This window comes from Lagenorhynchus albirostris, chromosome 20, assembly GCF_949774975.1.
Source record: "Lagenorhynchus albirostris chromosome 20, mLagAlb1.1, whole genome shotgun sequence".
NCBI lineage: Eukaryota > Metazoa > Chordata > Mammalia > Artiodactyla > Delphinidae > Lagenorhynchus > Lagenorhynchus albirostris.
The window spans coordinates 28,478,647-28,499,859 of record NC_083114.1 but is presented as its reverse complement, the minus strand read 5'-3'; positions in this window follow the sequence as shown (position 1 = coordinate 28,499,859).

The following is a 21,213-nucleotide window of genomic DNA, read 5'->3' as shown; positions in this document are numbered from 1 at the left end:
TCACCAAGGATGAATGTACACTGATACAACGTAATCAGCAAAAGTCCGTAGTTTATCTTAGTGTTTACTGTTGACTGTTGTACATTCTATGCTTTTGGACAAATGTATAATGACATCTGTTCAAACCCATCATTATAATGTCATACAGAGCATGTTCACTGCCCTAAAAATCCTTTTTGCTCTATGTATTCATCTTTCTCCCCAACACCCCACCCCTGGGAACCACTGATCTTTTTACTGTCTCCATATTTTTACCTTTTCCAGAATGTCATATAGTTGGAATCATACAGTACGTAGTGTTTTCAGGTTGGCTTCTTTCAGTTAGTAATATGCATTTAAGTTTCTTCCATGTTTTTTCATGGCTTGACAGTTCATCTCTTTTTAGCGCTGAATAATATTCCTTTGTCTGGATGGGCCACAGCTTACTTAGCCATTGTTTTTTAAAGGAAGAAACAGTATAATTTATTTTCTTGGAAGTCCTTTCTGGATGTGACAGAACAGATGGGATGGAGGGTACACTCTTTCTATTGTATAAAAACTCGGGCAGTCTGTGGTCAAACTGGCCACCGGGAGAGTCCGAGGGAGGCCATGGATTCTCTTTCCCTGTCTCCAGGAGCAGTAAGTCTGTTCTCTCAGGAAGAAGAGGATTGGTCTCTTCTGAGATCTGTAGATTGCAAATGACTCTGATGAGCAGCCTCTAAGCCTGTTACTAACTTCTCCCAGGTTGGAGCCACTCTAAACTCCTGATTTTCCCACTATACCCTGTTGCCACCCTCTGCTGTTATTTAGAATTTTAGGCAAGAAAGCTCAGTTGTGGTAACAAACAAAGCCCCCAACCTCAGTGGCTTAATACTACCAAGATTTATCTCCCATCCCCCCAACTTCCCAATGTGAGTCAAGCGAATCTTCAGGGCACTTCTCTCATGGCTGGTGACTCAGGGTCCAGGAGGTTCCTATCATGCCATTGTATAACTTCCGTGATCACTGAAGCCTAGAAAGAGAAAGCTGGAGGGCCACACCGGGACTTATATCACCAGGTCTGGAAATGGCATACATCATTTCCTGTCACATCCCATTGGTCAGAACTAGTCATGTGGCTTGAATCTAACTGCAAGGGAATCTGGGAAATGGGGGAGAGCAAACGGTTGTTTAGTAAGACTTTAATGTCTCTGTCTCAAAGGGAGAAAATGAAAAATATGAAATTAGAAAAAAATCAACGTTATCTCTGTAAAAGTAGCCAACATAGGAGGCTGTTCCGTTGCTCATAGACTCCTCGAAGGCAGGGATCCTCTTGTAAATCTTCACCTGCATTCCAGTCCTGTTGATTAAAAAAATGACAGGTATTTCCAGAGTCTTTACTTAACGTTAGCCAAATTGAGCTACTACGTTTACTCAAAACCTTTTTTGCAACATTTCTCTGGAAATTTCCCTCTCAGTCAACTTACAAATCACACAAGGAAATCAATTGCAGTTTTTCTTTTATCTTTGGCCCCTGTACCTCCATGTTAGATTTTTGAAAAGACTTCAAAGTAAGACAAACGGGCAATATTGGTCAAGACAAACTGAGCAAAGGCACCAATACAGCGAATGCAGAATGGGACGTCACTATAGATGACAGACATCCAAAAGATAATAAGAAAACACTCCCACATCTCAATACACTCCCCCAAAGCCTCACCTGTTTTGTCTGTTTGTTCTAACCCAAAAAGCCATTACCCAGCTTAAGTGGTCATCTCATTCCCTACCAGACTGAACTGTAGCTATGATTTTAAAAAATTAATTATATTGTCAAAAGAAGATATCATAGAGTTTAAAAGGGATAGATAGCAGACTCTGAAGGCAGTCCCCAAGGAAGTATGGGACTTGATCATTTGATGTGTCATTGGAGCATGGCCTCCTTAGGGTCCAAGTTTGAAAGATGACTGCTTTTGGAGGCTTAAGGATTCATAGGTTTGCTTAAAAAGTTACTGGTTCCTTTTAATCTTTGATTATACCTTGAACAGACTTGGATTTAGCCCACTCCACTCCCTACCCTGATAGCATGAATTTTTTGAAGCTGGATAGAGTTGAAGAGGGACTTAAATCCAAGAAGAGATGATTCTGAAGAAACGGTTTAGAAGTATCACTGTTCCAAAGGACAGTTCCAAAGATTTTACTTGCAGTAAAATCTGGGCCCTGATGAATACATGTGCCATTTTCCTTTAGAAGATGTCTTTCTTATGGAAACAGCCCATCAGGTCCTCCTGCCCCACTCTGGTTCAGGCCCTCTTACCTTAACAGTTTCATGACTCTGACACCCCCCTCGCTGCTGTCCGGTGTGTCCACTCCATCTTCAGACACCCCTACCAGATGAGTATTCCTCAAACTCCTCTCTGATCGTGTCACTCTTGGAGGAAAAAACCTTCAGGGGCTTTCTACTGTCTAACAATTCAAGTTCAAACGCCTCAGCTTAGCTTTCAAACCTGCTAAAATGGCCCCACCCTACCCAGCCAGTTTTATTTCCTTCTGCTTCCTGACACACACCCTCTTCTCCAGGCATGCCTGTCTCCTCCACATCCCATAAACATGCCATCCTTGTTTTGTTGTCTCTGTGCATTAGTTCATGTCACTCCTCAAGCATGGAATGCAGCCTCGGGTCCACGTCATAGGAATACTTGACTGGCTTCCTGGGGTGTCACTTCAAGCGTGTGTGTGTATGTGTGAGAAGCAAATCCCACTACCAGTGCTGGATGTTACAGCTCCAGAAGTTTCTCCTGATTTGTGATGGTCTTTGATTGGCTGTGGGCCCAGTCTTTCGTTTTATATTTTTGTGCCTCTTAGTTGCTGCCAATCTATAAACCAGCACTTAAATCCATCAAGGAAGTTCCTTTAATAAAAGCATCATCTTTGATAGAAAGTGAGGAAGTGCTCTTGTATTTTAAAAATTTGTTGTTAAGCCTTGGATTATTGCCAACCGAGTTTTCTTAGAATGAGGCCTACTTGTATGCGTCAAACAGCTCCTTTCCAACTGGAGACTCCAGAGTGGTATATACCAAAGTCACCTTTAGGACTTTACGTCACCACATCCTCAGAGATTTTCTATTCTCGCTTAACCCCTATTGTGCAAGCTTAAGCTTCAGCCAACCCCTGTACACCTGGCATCCATCAGGGAGCTGACCAGATGAACTCACTAGGGTGTTTTGTTTTATCTCGACGAGAAAGGCTTATGTGACTGGACATTTTGGGACCGACAACTAGCCCTTGGACTAAGTCTTCTTGGCTATCGATTAAAAAAAGGTCATCTTGTCCTCCTAAAATGTTTTATTGGATGTGGAGAAAGAGGAGAGCAGTCTGGTGGAAGAGGATGTCCTAACTTGACGTGTGGACCATTCTCAGGACCAGTTCAGGGAGAGCTAGTGATACTCAGGCTTTTGGCTTGGTTCCCTCAGGGCAAGTTCCAGAATCTTCTGGGGATGGGAGCTGTAAGAAGAGGGAAGAAAATAAGAATGGCTCACTCTTCATGGAGGCAGTGGTTCAAAATAGCTCTGTCTTGTGACTTGGCATAAAATGTAATTGGGCTAAAAAGATACAGCCCCCAGCCTTCCTGTCAGGTCCAGCATGAATCTTCCCAGCTGAGGTCCTAGACGTCTTGGGGAAGAGTCAGCTATCCCACTGTGCCCAGTTTGCATTTCTGACTGAGAGAATCCGTGGGTAAAAGAAAATGATTAGATTTTTTATACCAGTCAGCTTGGGGAGATTTGTTATACAGCAGTGGTAACCGCAACAGCGAGCTACTTCTCTGAGGTGATCAGATAAGATTTGGTGGTTGGGGGGGGGGGGGAATGAGTGAGCTCTCTAGGGAATGAGACTGGCAGTTACAATGATATCAGAATTCTCTGAGTCCCAAATCATCCAGGCCCTACCTGTATGACCTGGAAACCTGGAGTTCAAGTGGGAATAGAAGAAAACGAGGGCAATTTGTGAGACCCCTCTGACCTCACTTGTTGGCCCACAGTGGGGCTTTGGATGAGGCTGCAGTTTCAACCATCTCCTTCATGGGTGAGAGCCAGGGAGAGTTTTCTGGCTTCGTGACCCCAGTACCTTCTAGGCTAGAGACCTTATAACTACTGATTGTATCTATTATATTCAGGGTAGAGGTGAAGAGGTTTGCAGGCCTCTTTCCTTATTGCCAGCACAGCCGAGGGAGTAAAACCTCCCTAAATATGCAAAACTTTGGCTGACACTTGTGATTCTCTCTGTAAAATTTGAAGTAGCTGATACAGTGAGAGAAAAGAAATAGCTTCAGCTCACTCACATGGTGCTGATTTGAACACCACCAGCGATGCCTCTTTTTTTTTTTTTTTGCAGTACGCGGGCCTCTCACTGCTGTGGCCTCTCCCGTTGCGGAGCACAGGCTCCGGACGCGCAGGCTCAGCGGCCATGGCTCACGGGCCCAGCCGCTCCGCGGCATGTGGGATCTTCCCGGACCGGGGCACGAACCTGCGTCCCCTGAATCGGCAGGCGGACTCTCAACCACTGTGCCACCAGGGAAGCCCGTCATACCTCCTTTAGGCTGGGCACTTGCCTGTCGGGGAAGGGCTGGGGGTTCTGCAGGGTTAGGCTGGGTGTGGGGTGCAGTAAAAGCCAGTGCCCTTGGACTCCACTGACCTCTCAACTCTCCTCCTCAATCACCTCCGAATACATGACTTAGAGTGAAGCTGGGTGAGTGTCATGAGTGAATGTCATCTTACCCCAAGTAAGATGTCACCGCTCTTGGAAGGCTAGGAAAAAATGTTCCCATTTTCAAGGGGCAGCTCAGGTACTGCTTCTCCCAGGTAAACTCTCCCAAGTCCTCCCCCCTCCCACCGGCCCCCTTTCCTCTTGCCTGCGTTGCCTGCCTCACCTAGTGGACTGTGAACTCCTCAGGATGCTTTCTTTAATCTTTAGATCTCTAAGGCATACTTGGTTCTGAGCACGTCCGACTGAAGAAATGTTTGCTGAAAAAAAAAAAAAGGATAAAGAAACATTGTCACAATGTGATGTATATCTTTCAAAAATATTCTCCTTATGTATCTTTTTTCTTTTTGGGGAGTAATTGCAATGATAGTAAACATACAACTCTGTATTGTGTCTTTTTTTTTTCTTACCATAATTTCAGATGCATTTTCCCTGCTGTAACATAATTTCAAATCTTAGTAATAATAATAACTCCATTTACTGCATATTCTGCTATGTGCCAGACGTGGTGTCAGGGGCTCTCCACACAGTTTTTCATGTAATCTTCCCAATTTGCAAGGTGGTTGTTGTTTGCTCCATTTTAGAGATTGAGAAACTGAGGCTCAGAGAGCTTAAGCAGCTTGTCAGGAATTACCAGCTAATGGAGACGAGACTGATCCCTCTGATTTCAGTATTCATATTCTTGCTACTTTACCATGCCACTTTCCATCATTTTAAGTGACCTCACAATACTTACTCTTTTGTGTGGATAAATCATAATTTGCTTAACCAGTTCCCTATTTTTTGTCGTTTAGGACACTGATTAATTTTAGACATTATGAACAATTAATTTTAGATACTATAAACAATGAGGCAATGAACATCATTGTGCCAGAAGACTTCTCCCATTCTTGGATCGTCACCTTGGAATAGGGTCCCAGAGGTGGAATTACTGGGTTAAAGGGTAGGACTGTGTTTATGGCTTTTGATACTTATTGCCAGATCGCTTTCCCAGAGGACTGTACTATGCGTAACAGGTTCACTTTATAGGTAGGCCCAAGGGAGTTACCGTGCTCCTCCAGGATGTCAGGATGCCCTCTAACCACTAGAGGGTGTGAAAGGATATTGCTTAAGTGACAGGAGCCTAGCCCCCCTCTAGGAAATCCCCAAATTTCCTTGAGGAGCTTTCAGAGTTGCATGGGAGGAAGGCGGGCGGGGGGATGCTTAATTATTTAGAAGCTCAGTGTTGTAACGAACTGACTTGCTTAGATTTGCATTGAAAGCGAGATCGTTGATGATCTGTACTCTGGGGGAGAGAGCAGTAAACAGTGCCTCAGAGGCCTTGGGTTTGAGGTTGGCCATGCCACCTCTTGCTTGGAAACCTTGGGTGACTGACCCTCCCTTGTATATCTCCGTCTTTGAACTTGGAGCCTCAAATCTCAGCATCAATTAGACTGGCAGCAGCTCTGAGCTCCTCCAGTGGAGACCATGTGACATGTCCATCTTTGTAACATCCACAATAGCCAACACTTAATAAGAGCACAGAAAATGGTGGCTGAACTGATAGAGGAAAAGAGACCAGAAATCAAGAGTGGACATGGGGAGGAAGGCATGGAGTATGGCGCTGGTTCCCAGTCCCCACAGATGGTTTACTGAAGGAGGGGTGTTGGCCGCTTAACTCCAAGATGTTGAAGATGGAAGGCTACTTAGAGATCATCTTGTCCACAAACATGGCCCAGACAGTTATGATGAGGACAAGGTCCTCACCTCTTTCCCTTAGCCAACACTTACTAAGCACTTATAGTGTGCCAGGCTCTGTGCTAGGCATTGAGGATGGAAAAATAACTGTCTAGAGTGCTTGCATTCAAAAAGTGTATATTGATACTTTGTACAGGGATATGAGACACCTGTATTAAACACTAAGCAAAAATGAGCCCTCCGCTCAGTGAAACTAAGAAAGGCACATTGAGTAAAAAAGGCTGGCCTCAGATGTCCCTAGAGAAGCACTTTTTCAAACATGTTCCTTGGAGCATTCAGTTAGACAGTTAATAGATGTTAACTAAAGAATGGTTTGGTAGTTGTATCAGTCAGTTATTACATCACTAACGCTGAGTAACAAATCAACCCCAAACACAGTCACTAATAATAATATTGATTATGATTTATTTTGATTTTTAATTTTGCTCAGAGGCCTGTGGGGTAGCTGGTGGTGCCTCTGTTCCGTGAGTCTCTTATTCTTCAGGGATCAGGCAGCTATCAAGGGCATGGTTTTCTCATGATGATGGAAGAGCAAGAGGGCACGCTTACCTGCATAAGCATATTTCAAGCCTTTTCCACTATCATGTCCATTAACATTCCGTTGGCCAGACCAAGTCACATGGCCAAGATCAATGTAACTGAAGCAGAGAAATAACTATATTCTACCACTAGTGGTAGGAATTGCAAAGTCACAACAGAGTGTGGATACAGTGAAGAACTGGGAGCAATAATGCAATCTACTACAGCGGTCATATGAATTCAGGAAACGCTGGTGAAGCTGGTTTCTTCATTGCATGACTTCTCAGAGCCTTTATAGATGATTCAATTTAAAGCTTTCACTTTAAAAGAAGGAAACTTAAGCCCAGAGAGGAACATAACTTGACCTGGATTTGCAAACACTCAGTAGCAGCCCTGTAGTGAGACCCTGGACTTTATGACCGTTAGGCTAGGGCTCTTTCCCTAACCCCACCCTGCTAATGTGCCTTGGCTACACTGGGCTAAGCAGGCCAGAGGAAGCTGGTGAACATGGGAGAGCTAAGCAGCTGCACATAAAGGAGGCTGAAGTGGTCCTCAAAGGACGCTAAGAGACTCGATTCTGAGCGCGGCAAGGAAGCCACAGTCAGACCTAGTCTTGAGGAAAACTCGAGTGGACAAAATTAAGGGCATGTACTGTGGAGTCGAGCTATCTGTCTAGGTAACCTTGGTCAAGTTATTTAATAGCCTCTGTATGCCTCAGTTTCCTCATTTGTAAAATGAGGGAAGGTAGATATACCCACCTCGATAGGGTGGTTGAGTTAATACTTGTAAAGTGCTTAGAACAGGAGCAGGAATGTAGTAAGCACTCAGTATAGGTTAGCTGTTATTATTATTTATTATGATTATTATTAATATGATTTTTACATAGCCTATCTCCTCTACCATGAGCTTCCTTATTTCTGGGTTTTCCCACCCCACCAGTCTTCTTCCCAATACCCCATTCTTTTTTTCTTTTAATTGAAGTATAGTTGATTTACAATATTGCATTAGTTTCAGGTGTACAGCACAGTGGTTCAGATATGTATATCTGATTCTCTTCTTCAGATTCTCGTCCATTATAAATTATTACAAAATACTGAGTATAGTTTCCTGTGCTATATAGTAAGTCCTTGTTGGTTATCTATTTTATATATTATATATATATATATAATATATATTATATATAATATATATTATATATAATATATATTATATATAATATATATTATATATAATATATATTATATATATTATATATAATATATATACTATATATATTTTATATATAGTAGGGTGCCTATGTTAATCCCAACCTCCTAATTTATCCCTCCCGCCACCCCCTTTCCCCTTTGGTAACCATAATTTTGTTTTCTCCCAATACCCCATTCTTGGTATTAGTTGGTTAACAACTAGTCTCCACTAAGCTGCATCAGGATAACAACTATTATTTAATGTTAAAAAGGGGGGACCCCTTGGGGCTTCCCTGGTGGCGTAGAGGTTGAGAGTCTGCCTGCCGATGCAGGGGACAGGGGTTCGTGCCCCGGTCCGGGAAGATCCCACATGCCGCGGAGCGGCTGGGCCCATGAGCCATGGCCACTGAGACTGCGCGTCCGGAGCCTGTGCTCCGCAACGGGAGAGGCCACAACAGTGAGAGGCCCGCGTACAGCAAAAAAAAAAAAAAAGTGGGGGGGACCCTGGAACAGTTCAAGGTCCAAAGGAGTGGCAGGGAGTGGAGCTACATTTTAGAAATGGGAATCTTTTCTGATGCCATATCAAATCTCACTCCCTGGTTGACCTATCTTGTCTCTTCAGATATATGGGTGGAAATGCGTTGAGTTTGACTAGGATGAGTAATGCACCAATATCTGTGGCTCTTAATCCTGGGTACAGATTAGATGCACCAGGGAAGATTAAAACAACAGCAACAACAAAAACCCTGGTGCTTGACCCCACCCTGGACCAATTAAATCTAAATCTCTGGGGCGAGGCCTGGGTACTGGTATGATTTAAAAGCTCCCAGGGTGATTCTGACATACAGCGAGATTTGACAGCCGCTGCCCTAAGGCATTGGATGGGCCCACTGAGACTTTGGAGTCAGATACAAGTGAACTTGCGTCCTAGCCCTGCAATTCATTAGCTGTACAACGTGGAGCGAAAAGCTTTATCTTTCTGAACTTCAGATTCCTTCTGTATTAAATGGGAATAATAATTGCTGTCTTGCAGAGATTCTATAAGAAGTCAGTGGAAACCCACGTGATGCACCTCATGTAGCTGGCATGTAGAATGGACTCACTGAGTATTTGTTAATCAAATGAATGACAGTCAGTGAGAGCAGTGCTGGAGAGCAGGGTGGGCGACATCTGATCCCAGGCCGGCCGTCTGCCTTCCCGGCTGTTTGTGGTGGCCGCCTTCTATGCTCTCAGGCCTCCATGAGAAGGACTGAGTGAGACCCAAGGGGAGGCTTGCTCCAGGGTTACTATGTCTATTGACTGATCAGAAACACCAGGTCTGGGGAAGAGCAAGGGGTGAAACCCAGCCTTTCTTCTGATCGCCTGAGTCTTGTGCCCACAGGGCAGGGCCAGCCTAGGGGAGCCAACTTTTCTAATCAGTCCTCCCAGAGGGGGCGTCTTATCCTAAGTCACACAACCATGCTGTACAGGCTAGCTGTGGCCTTGCCGGCTCCCTCTGCGTCTGGGGACAACGCTGCCAGGAGGAGTTCATGTTGGCTGCTCTGCCAGCTTGCCATTCGAGCCCTGACAACAGCTACCAATAGCTCACCTGGGTGGAAGGTGGGGATGCAGTGAGCAAGGATGGGGTAGCTATTTTGAGCAAAGGTGTCGGGCGCTGTCTACATGGTGGTCTAGTGGTTTCCTCCAGGTGGCAAGAGGCCTGCTTTCTGGCTGGGTTCAGGCTTAGCATGTGATAGCACTCATACTTTTGTTTATTAATAACAAGATATCTGATGAAGCAACTGGGTTTCTTCGATCTCATAGCTTTCCATTCAAAGGTACACGGCTGGGAAAAGAACATCAGGACAGACGCTTTGAATCATGGTTATCTCAGCAGTTAAGAAACCTTTTAAAAAAATTCCTGCTACCTGCGACACGTTCTCACTCTATCTCCCGCTTAGCGCCACCAGTCTAGAAGATTTTGTGGGTTTGACTCTTTGTAGTTTGTATTATGGAAACAATAGGTCCCCTGAATGTGTTCGGAGACACTGACATGTCCCGCTGGGGGTGTAGCTCAGACGAGACTCCTGGCATGACTCATGAAATCCTCCAGACCCGTGGGAGATAGACTTTGTCATGCCCCTTCCTCAGACAAAGGAGCCGAGGTGAGTAACATCTCGAGCAGGCAGCATCTAGATTCTAGCCCAGATTTTCTGAATTCAGTCCGTGATCTTTCCATGTTTATAGGGAAAAAAGGGAATCAGTGTTAACAAATTGGTATAAAAATATAACAAACAGAATTTGAATTTTCAAAATGCAGTTTCCCATCAGGAGGAGGTGAAAATTAAGATTTGCAAGCAGAAAGTCAAAATATATTTCTTACCCAGGGTGACAATTTTATATGGGAGTGAAATAGGTACCTACCTTACTAAGTTGTCTAACAAGAGAAAGGTTTGAAAAGGTTTCAGTAAATCAAAGGGAAAGGCAAGTGGTTGTTATTTAGATCAGAGATGCTTAAACTGGGGTTCATAGACCCTTGGGAAACCCATGCATGAGTAATTCACCACGTGAACTGCCTATATTTGCAAGAAAAATTTTGTGTGTATGCACATACCTGATTTTCTCTAGGAAGAGAATGCATAGCTTTCATCAGCTTCTTAAAGAAGTGTGTGACTCAAAAAATGATTAAAAACCACTACTGTAGCCCAACCCTTTATGTCATTTGCCAGTAAGAAGAGCAAAGTAATAATTTCAGGATCTGACGTGCCCCCTACACCCTCTGCAAGTATCTTTCCATACCAAGGGAACCCAGGGAAGAGGTAAAAGAAAGTTTTCCAGGGGAAGGAAGATTAAGTAAAGATGATGCCCTCTCCCCAGTGGCCATAGGCCTTGGGATTCACCCTGGGGTTCACATATCCAGCGAGAGAGAGAGGTGCATGAAGGCATCACTGCTCGAGTAGATAGATGGCAGAAACATCATCCCCTTCAAAGTGATGAAGTGAGATTGCTCAGACAAATGCTTTCAAAGTCTTCAACCTGTGAGTTTTGCTCCGAGTTCAGGAAATAACAGGATATAAATCTGCCCAAATCATCTCAGCTCACGCAAATTCAGTGCCAGGCCACAGTGGTTCTGGCAACATCTTGTTCTTTTTGTGTAATGACTTTTGATGCTATGGATTTAGATGGATTAGGCCATTTAGGGGAAAGATGGGAATATTAATATACAAAATTGTTAAATGTCAAATAAAATCCCTTAATAACGTGTGTGTTTAAGATGAGTATGCAGGTACTTTGAAAATTCTTCTAGCACTAGCTCAAACATTTAAGAAATCCATTTTGCAAGTCCAAACAAATAACCCTCCACCAATTATGCTGTACCTGCGTGAGGCTGGTGGGTGGCTCTGCACAGGCTCGGCTGGGAGTGAAGGCCTATTCTCTTACTGCTGTCAGTAGTACTGGTACAATTAATACTTCATCCAACTGGCTGAATGCTTAAATCCCACAGATAAGCGTACGACTTGCAACCAAGAATTGGTTTTCATATTTCCTGCAAATTAATTACCTAAGGGGTTGATTTTACTTGTTTTAAAGGCCAACGCTTGTGTTAGATGATCTGGACATTTCCTACCCTGAAGGCCGCTACATTGTGGTCTTGCCAAGGACAGCCTGGGATTTGAAACCATCTGGGGGTGGGAGGAGGCAATTGACAGGCAATTGACAGGCAATTGACTAAAAAATTGAAAGTTGTAATGACAATGTAATAATTTATATCATATTATAATATTATATATTCTAACCAGTGTAGGCTGAAAACATGACCATTCCTTCATTTATTGATTCAAAAATAATATCCTATCATAAAGCTGGACAGGCATGTATATAGATCATCTATGATTCAGTGTAGACCCTGGTAACTCCTCTGACAGAGACAGTAATGTAAATCTAGGGGACACAGAGGAGAAAATACAGTGTCTTATGGGGACAGTGGGAGGGAGTCGTCAGGGAAGGCATCTTGGAGGTGATAACATTTAAACTGGGCTGTGTTTGAGGTATAAAGTTTAAAAGTGACTTAATTCCAATCCTATAGTAGATGTTGGCTAAGTGTAATACTCTCATTATAAAAACCACAGAACTACATCAGAAACCGTTTAGAAAACAGAAGAAGTACCACTCACAGTTCCATGCCACCAATATAAATTTTGTTGGCATTTTGCTGCATTTCTTGCCAGCCTTTTTCCTTGGGTACAGCTTCTCCATAGCAGTTGTTGTTATAGTTGATATCGTATGTTATCGTAGTAAGCATACACACATTGTTAAAAATGAATCATTAATTAGAAGGCTTTTTCCATGTTATCACAAGAACGGGCAGATTTAAACTAGGTGGAGATGGGGGAATAAGCATTCCTAGGGAAGGAGAGAGTAAAAGTGCCAGTAGTGGGAAGTGGCATGTTGTCAGGGAGTCCCCTGTGGCTGCCCCTCAGATTTTTATGCAGGATCTGGAATGTTACCCTAAGGAGCTGGAGGTTTATCACGCTGGTGATGGAGAGAATTGCAGGTTCTGGGTGAGACAGTGACATAATTAGAGTCTGACCCCCTCTCTAGTGCTGGCTTTGGAAATTCTGGGATTCCCTGTGGCACTTGAGAATTTGGGGGTTTCTTGTGGAGATGAGTAAATGATTCATCCATCATTATATAGAACAAAATCATTAACTAGTACCTGAATGAGAATGTTAATGCATTTTAAAATACTGCTTGGTTTTAGCTACAAGAGGACAGCCTGTGCATCATAAGACTTTATTTTAGAAGCTTCATACCTAATCATTTGATCTCAATGACCTGTCAGAACCTAACCCCTGCTGCTCCTTGCCAAGCTTGATCGTCCAGTTCATAGATGGCAAATAAGCTCCAACTTACCTAACATCTCCAGTAGTTGGCTGCAATGTCCTAGGAACTGTGTTGAGAAGGACTGAGGGCACGTCTGGACGTAGTAGGAAAGAGGCCAGCTGTGTGGGAGCAAGAAGCATTAGCATGTCATATATTTGCCATCCTTATTCTCCCTCAAATGTTCACTTAAGATGTCTTCTGCTTAATTTTAGTATGGCCCAAATTGATATAGTGCAGCCAAACCAACTGGGGTCCAAAGAAAGAAGCAGATGGAAGAAAATTCCTATTAGTCAACATCTCCGTAAAGTAAAGGACTTGATCCATCAACCTATATCCATCCATCCATCCATCCATCCATCCATCCATCCATCCATCCGTCCACTTATTCAAATCTTGATCCTGCATCTACAATGGGCCAGACAGTGTGCTAAGTTCTGGGGACAGAGAAGTGATTCTTGTCTCCAGAATTGAGAGTCTAGTCGGGAAGCAACTGAAGAGATGGTAATTATAATACAGTATGTACCAAGCTAGGCAGAGGACTGAGCACAGTGCCACGGCACAGAAGCAAAACCTATTGACCCCAACTGGGGCAGGAGAGGGGGTGGGGGCAGAGGTGGGCTGTGATTTTCTCATTAAGCTCAGACCTCCATGAGGACAGGGGCCATGCATCTTAGTCATCATTGCATCCCCAGTCCCTAACATAGTGCCTGGTACGTAGTAGGTGTTCAGTAGACTTTTGTTAATGAGTGAGGTATCCAAGGAGTAGAAGGAACCCCCAAAGGTCATCTGGTCCATCCACCTGCCTCTGGGCTGAGGCACCACCGAAATCATCCCAAGTGCTATTTCGGGCGTGGTTATTCTTAGATGGCCTCTCTGACAACTGGAAAGAGTCAGAGCAGCAGCCTCTCCTCTGAGGCTTCAGTGCTACAGGCCTCCTTCAGGCGGAGCTCTGTTTGGTGGAAACAAGAGCTGGGAAGAGAGAGAGGCAAGTGGGTCCCAAGCCTGAAGCTTGGCTGGAGAGAACTAAGGTGGGCAGTCTCCTCTTCCTGGGTCATCAGGAGGAGAAACTGAGAAGGTGGTCTTCAGGAGAGGCTTGGAGAGTTGGGAATTGAGGCTCCGGAAGGACTGGGGCATTGTTGGGTTCTTAGCCTGGGGACCTACCAAGGGGGAGGAGGAATTTTCATGGTCCTCCTTGGATTTTCCCCACTAGAAGCCTCTGTTAGGGCAGAGGTCTCTTGAAATGTGCAGACCCTCCTGTTTCCACGGGTTGACTCAGGCCCTATAAGCCCTGCCCCCACCTCTGCCAAAACCTTTGGTGAAAGAGGAGTTTGAGGCTGCAGCTCTTAAGGAGATCTTTTCTTCCAGGACCTGTTTTTTCCAGGGTATTTCACAGTGGCCGGGGAGTGTTGGGGCCTAACACAGTCAGGCTGTACCAGGAGCCAGAGCCCACAGTATTCTAATCTCATGGGGAGATAGGAAGAAATGATTAGTGCGCACTGAATAGCCCTGCTGTGAGCATTCTGAGCTGGACTGGTCCTGGGGCAAAATCAAGGGCAAGTTCTAATCTCATTTTCAGGTAGGGGAAGGGTAGAGAAGTGACATTCTGGGGCAGTCTCTTGAAAAACAGGCGTAAACAGGGAACAATGGTACCATTCCTTTCTGACCTACTCGACCTGGTGCTTGATACAAAATGAGTGTGTGTGTGTTTGGCATGTATGTGGGTGAGTGTGTGTGTGTGTGTGTGTGAGAGAGAGAGAGAGAGAGACTAAGTATAACCTTGTGAACCCTCTTAGGAGGCTAATGCTTGCTCCCAAATCCCCCCTGCATAGGGATGGATTTGCCCCTTTTTTTCTTCTAAAAACCTGTGTTTTCTAAATGCAGTACGAAAAGTGGTTCCGTGGAGCCACCTCTGAGCTTCAGGGCCCCTTGATGGATACCCAACTCCCACCCCTGTTCCCCTCTGTCCCACCCCCTGCCACCCAAAGCTTTTATTTTTAACTAAAAATAAAAGTTACAGAACAAGGCTGGGGAGACATCTTCTGACCCTGGGAGAGTAGGAGATAAAGGGCTGAAGGCTCATGGCCCGGGAGGGTGGAAGTGCAGAGACATTGTGCATTGGATCCGGCAAACATTACTGTACATGACCATGTGCCTAGAATTGTGCCAGGACCTGTAGACACTACAGAGGGGGACGAGATGCTGTCTCTGCCCAGGAGGGTCTTCCAACACTGCTCACTTCACGTCTCTCTGCAGAAGGTCTTGCTTTAAAGACAAATCGGACACACCTGCTTGAATGATGGTGGGAGCTAATATTCAGTACTTTCTTTATTGTGAGCCTGACAGCGTACACATGGTCAAAACCTCCCAGGTTGGCATCTCTGAAGATCTAACTGCTTCTCATCAAGCCCGCCCTTATCCGAGCTCCTCACAGAGCATGCCTGAACTTCCTGTGTCTGTCCCTTCTTTGCTCTTGAAACACACTGGATGTGTCCTGGCTTTGTCACTCACTGTCTCTGTGATGGTGGGAAAATCACTTTTTGGGCTCAGGTCCCCTCTTGGTACTAGGTTGAACCATACGAAACTGCTGGGGTTTCCTTAGGTCAAAAATGACCTAAAATAAGATGAAGGGGCTGATGTGAAAGTCCCTTCGATCGCTAACATTTTAGACTCCTTAGATTAAGCCCATTTTTTCCCCGACTCTATCCTCCACAAGCTGAGTTCACCACTGCTCATCACTTAAACATCAGTGAACCTGGCCTGGCTGCACAGCCGGCCCCTTAAGATGCACTTACTGTCACAGCAGCTTTAAGGCAAGTCCCCCTCTGCGTTTTGTTTTCTGGATCCAAAGCTCTTTCACGTTCCTTCTTTGTTGGGTTACTTTTCGTCCTTCAGTGCCAGCTCCATGTCACCTGCTTTCAGGTACTTCCTTAGCTCTCTCAGTCAAAAATAATTTCTCCTTCCTTCAGGCTCCAAGAGCCTGTCTCACATTTTTTGTAACATTTTCTCTTCCTCGAAATGTAAACATGCTCATTGCAGAATATTTGGAGCTAGAAAAGACACAGAGAGGGAAATAAAATTCACGTGCCGTCTGCCAACATCTAGTGTCAGCGTTTGATATGTTTCCTCCCGGTGTCCTTTTTATGTCTCTACTAAATTTATCTTTTTCCTAAACTGCCATAGCCCTTTATAGTAGGTAGTAGGTTGTATTTTTAAATAGACTTTACTTTTTGGAGCACTTTAAGGTTCACAGCAAAATTGAACAAAAGGTACAGAGGTTTTCTATATACCCCACACGTGCACAGCCTCCCCCATTCTCAACACCCTCACCAGAGTGTGGTGTGTTTTGTACAACTGATGAACCTGCACTGACCCACCATCATCACCAGAGTCCATAGTTTGCATTAAGGCTCACTCTCGGTGTACAGTCCATGGGTTTGGTTGAAATGTGTAATGACATGTATCCGTCATTATATCACACACAGAGTAGTTTCACTGCTCTAAAAATTCTCTGTGTTCCACCTATTCCTCCCTTCCTCTTTCACAACCCTTGGCAACCACTGATCTTTTAAATGTCTCCATAGTTTTGCCTTTTCAGAATGTCACAGTGTTGGAATCGTACAGTATATACCCTTCTCAGACCGGCTTCTTTCACTTAGTGATACGCATTTACATTTCATCGATGTCTTTTCATGGCAGTAGATTACATTTTTGGCCCTAATTCCTTATCCCTTCCTGTATGTGTATCCTTTGTCCTGCGACTTTGCAGTTTCTCCCACTAATGGGGGTGGAGTGTATCCCCTCCACCCCCCTTAACTTTGAGTTTGGCCATGTGACTTGCCTTGGCCAGTGGGTTTTTATTGTTTGTTTACTCTATGATAATAACTTTATTATAATATTTATTTATTTATTTTATTAAAAAATTATATTTATTTATTTGATTTATTTATTTTTGGCTGCACTGGGTCTTCGTTGCTGTGCGCGGGCTTTCTCTAGTTGCGGCGGGCGGGGGCTACTCTTCGTTGTGGTGCACAGGCTTCTCATTGAGATGGCTTCTCTTTGTTGGGGAGCACGGGCTCTAGGTGCACGGACTTCAGTAGCTGTGGCACACGGGCTCAGTAGTTGTGGTTTACAGGCTCTAGAGCGCAGGCTCAGTAGCTGTGGCGCATGGGCTGAGTTGCTCCGCGGCATGTGGGATCTTCCCGAAGCAGGGCTTGAACCCGTGTCCCCTGCATTGGCAGGCAGATTCTTAACCCCTGCACCACCAGGGAAGTCCTATAATACTTATTTAGATGACTTATAAGGATCTGCTTTACTAGCTGACTCACAGAGAGTATCTAGAGGGCGTTGAATGGATCTTATTCATCATCTCTTTTCCCTTAGAATCATTGTCACAGAGCAGCTGTTCAATAGGACGTCAGATAACCACATTTGTTATCCATGTGGATATAATAAACGATCCCTAAACTTAATGTTCAGAGCAACACACATTCATTATCTCACAGTTTCTGTGGAGCAAGCATCTGGGCGTGGCCTAGCTGAGTCTTCCGGCCCAGAACCTCTGATGCTGGGGCTGCAGCTGGGGCTACTATCAACTCAAGGCTCGACAGGGGAAGGGTCTGCTTCCAGTCTCACTCAGGAGGCTGCTGGCAGGATTCAGTTCCTCCCAGGCTGTTGGACTGAGGGCCTCAGTTCCTCACTGGCTGATAGCCAGAGGCTGCCCTTCTCCATAAGGCAGTTTATAATATGGCAGCTGGCCTCCATAAGAGCAAAGCAAGCAACAGAGCTGAAGAGGGCCCACAGGATGGAAGCCAGGATCTTTTTTAACCTAATCTTAGAAGGGATATCCAGATCCTACCTGCTGAAGGAAGTTACTAGGTCCAGCCCACATTCAAGAGGAGGAAAGTATGAAATACTACTCAGCCATAAAGAAGAATGAAATAATGCCATTTGTAGCAACAAGGATGGACCTAGAGATTATCATATTAAGTGAAGTAAGTCAGAAAGAGAAAGACAAATACCATGTGAAATCACTTATATGTGGAATCTAAAATATGACACAAATGAACCTATCTACAAAACAGAAACAGACTCACAGACACAGAGAACAGACTTGTGGTTGCCAAGAGGCAAGGGGGTGGGGAAGGGAAGGATTTGGAGTTTGGGATTAACATATGCAAACTATTATATATAGGATGGATAAACAACAAGGTCTGGCTGTAGAGCACAGGGAACTATATTCAATATCCTGTGATAAACCATAATTGATAAACTATATTCAATATCCTGTGATAAACCATATAGCACAGGGAACTATATTCAATATCCTGTGATAAACATATATATATATATATATATATGTATAACTGAATCACTTTGCTGTAAAGTAGGAATTAATACAACATTGTAAATCAACTATATTTCAATAAAATTAATTTTAAAAAAAGAGAAGGAAATTAGCCTAGGGAATGAGTTTTAGGAGGCAGGGACCCTTGGGAACCATCTTAGAGGCTGCCTACTGCACTCTCAGAGGACAGAATCAGGATTTACGTAACCCTGGAGAGCCCCGACACACACCTTATCGTTTAATTATTTGACAGTGATGAGGAGAAACGGGAGCAGAATCAACCATCCGGATCATTCGCATACTAGATACCTGGACTACGAAGAGATGACATACACAAAACAGCAAATTCTACAACACAGTGAATGAGATCACGGGTTCTTCAAAGGGGTTCTGTGTATGTATGATTTTGTGTTTATGTACATTGGGGGCGTGGAGTAAAATGTATAGCTTTCAGCAAATCCTCGTAGGGTTCCCTGACCTCTAAAGAGTGACTACCCTCAAGAGCTGAAGTAAAGGGTGGGTGAAGATGGGTGGGGGCGTGTCAAGACTAAGAGCTAGGCTGACAGCTCACTGGCATGTTGCTCTCATGTGATTCGGTTTTGTGTCAAAGGGGCTTCATGCCCTGCCTGACCCAGAATGGTCAGTTCATCTCTGAAGGACAGGAGGTATTGGTTGGAATATTCCAACAAAGAAACATGTGATGTGTCAAGGAGCCTGAGTGAATTAGGAAATATTAGAGAAGAAGTTGTATTTGCCTGTATCCTTAAGGCGGGAGCAGGGGATGGGGCCCAGAGGCTCAGGGTTGAAATTAAGCAGGCAATGCTACAGGTGGCCCCTGCATAAATGCTCAGTCTCTTCAGCATGCCGGTGCTGTGGAGAGAGCTTTGGGTCAACTTAGGCAGACTGAGATTGCGATCCTGAATGGCCCCTTCCTAGCTAGAGGAGAGGTGACGTTGCATAATATTTAACTCACAGGGCTGATGAGAGATAATTTGCTTGTTTAAACCTCTACTTTGTTCACAGGGGATTCAAGGCAGCACTTGGAAAATAAAAAGGCATAAACACAAAAGCATTTACCACAGAGCCTAGCATTTCACCCACCCTCCCACCATTTACTCACCTGCCCATCCGTTAACCCATCCACCAGTCCAGCTGTTCACCACCCTTCTATCCATCCACCTATCCACCCTCCATCAGTTCATCCATCCATCCACCATTCACCCACCCATCTACATACACATCCAGCCACCTACATATATAATCATACATCCAGCTACCCGCTGTCCATCCCTCTACCAATCTATCCATCCATCCATAGTATGAATTGAGCACCTACAGTTTATCAGGCACTGTACTGGTTGGCCTGGTTGCCTTAGGCTCTGGGGGAACAAGACAGCTGTGGTCGCTATTCTCATAAAGGTTGCAGTCAATCAAAAACAAAATAAATGTTTTTCCTTTTTCTTTTTCTCCTTCCCTCCCATCTGTCGTCTTCATCCTATTTTCTCTTCCTACCTCCTTTTCTTCTTCAGGTTCTGTTTGGGGGAAGAACTGACTCCATCATGAGTTTGGGAGACGGACTGGGACAAAGTTGTGGTGCACCCAGTCTCCTATAGAGAGACCTTTGGCCGTGAGGAAGAGTGCAGTGGTCGGTTGCCCCAGTAAACCCTGTGTGATGAAAATGAACTGCTTGTTTGAACCACTGTGAGAGGATAAAAGGGTCCCTGAAATCCAGCACCAAGTCTCTCTATGCATCACTCCTGTGGGATTGGCCCGACCCATAGGTGGGGCAGGTAAATGCCTTCTGCCTTTGGTCCCCAGTACCCCCTCCCCATCTACTCTTTGATGCCTGGAAGGCCACCAAGTGAAGTGTGTTTCTTGAGCTTAAGGCTTTGATCCAGTGAAAATGAGAATCTCTGTGGGAAGGTCACAGTTTAAACTGGTGCTGGTTATTTACTCTTGGTTGTGATGAGTATCCCTTCTTTTTTCATTGGAATTAAATCAACAGGTATTCATTAAGTCTGCTTGAGATCAGATTGGGGGTGGTAGTTGTCAGTGTGATGGCGTATTTGGAGAGAGGCCTGGGTGAGGAACGAGGAGACACTGGTGAGGATTCTTGCTGGGCCACGTCTGGGCTACTGAGACTCCCACTCCTCTGAGTGGGTACAGAAAGGGGGCCTTGAGGGCTGGCTTTACGGGCACGTGACCTGAGCAGATGCACAGGGCCCTATGCTTGGTTTAATGCTCTCCTGTGTCTGTCTTACGAAAAATAATTTTTGAATGTGGGGCTTAATATTTTCAGCTTGCACCGTGAGGGCAAACTAGAGAGTCGGTCTTGGTGGGGAGGTGGGACCCAGGGAAGGAGACCCAAGGTCAAACACTGCTCAATGCAGAAGCCAGCCTCCAGCTGCCACTGCTCCCTCCTTCCCTGTCCGGCTCAGGACTTGCCTCCCTGAGAAAGGCATTTCTAAATATGCCCACCTGCCCGCATCACTCAACTCCTCCCCTAAAAGTCTGCAGACAACAGGCTCTGCTTGGCCGATCATTCGCTTGTTGATGGGCTCAGGGAGGAGTTGGCTGGATTCAAGTGCATGTACCCATTTCCCTGCCAGCACCTCGAGGCACCTCTCCCTTGCAACCTATGTCCCTGGCGTGGTGACTTTGGTCCTGAGTTAGAGTTCCGACCTCTCCTCTTACAATCCGTTTTCCTATGTCATAGGGCGGCAGGGTGCCCATCTCCCTCCCGCCTCCCTGGGTGGCAGTGAGGGCGGAGGGAGGGAGATGCGGGCTGGGAGGTACTGGGCACACAGTAGGCACCCACGAAATGGAAGGGTCTTCTGGACTCTCAGA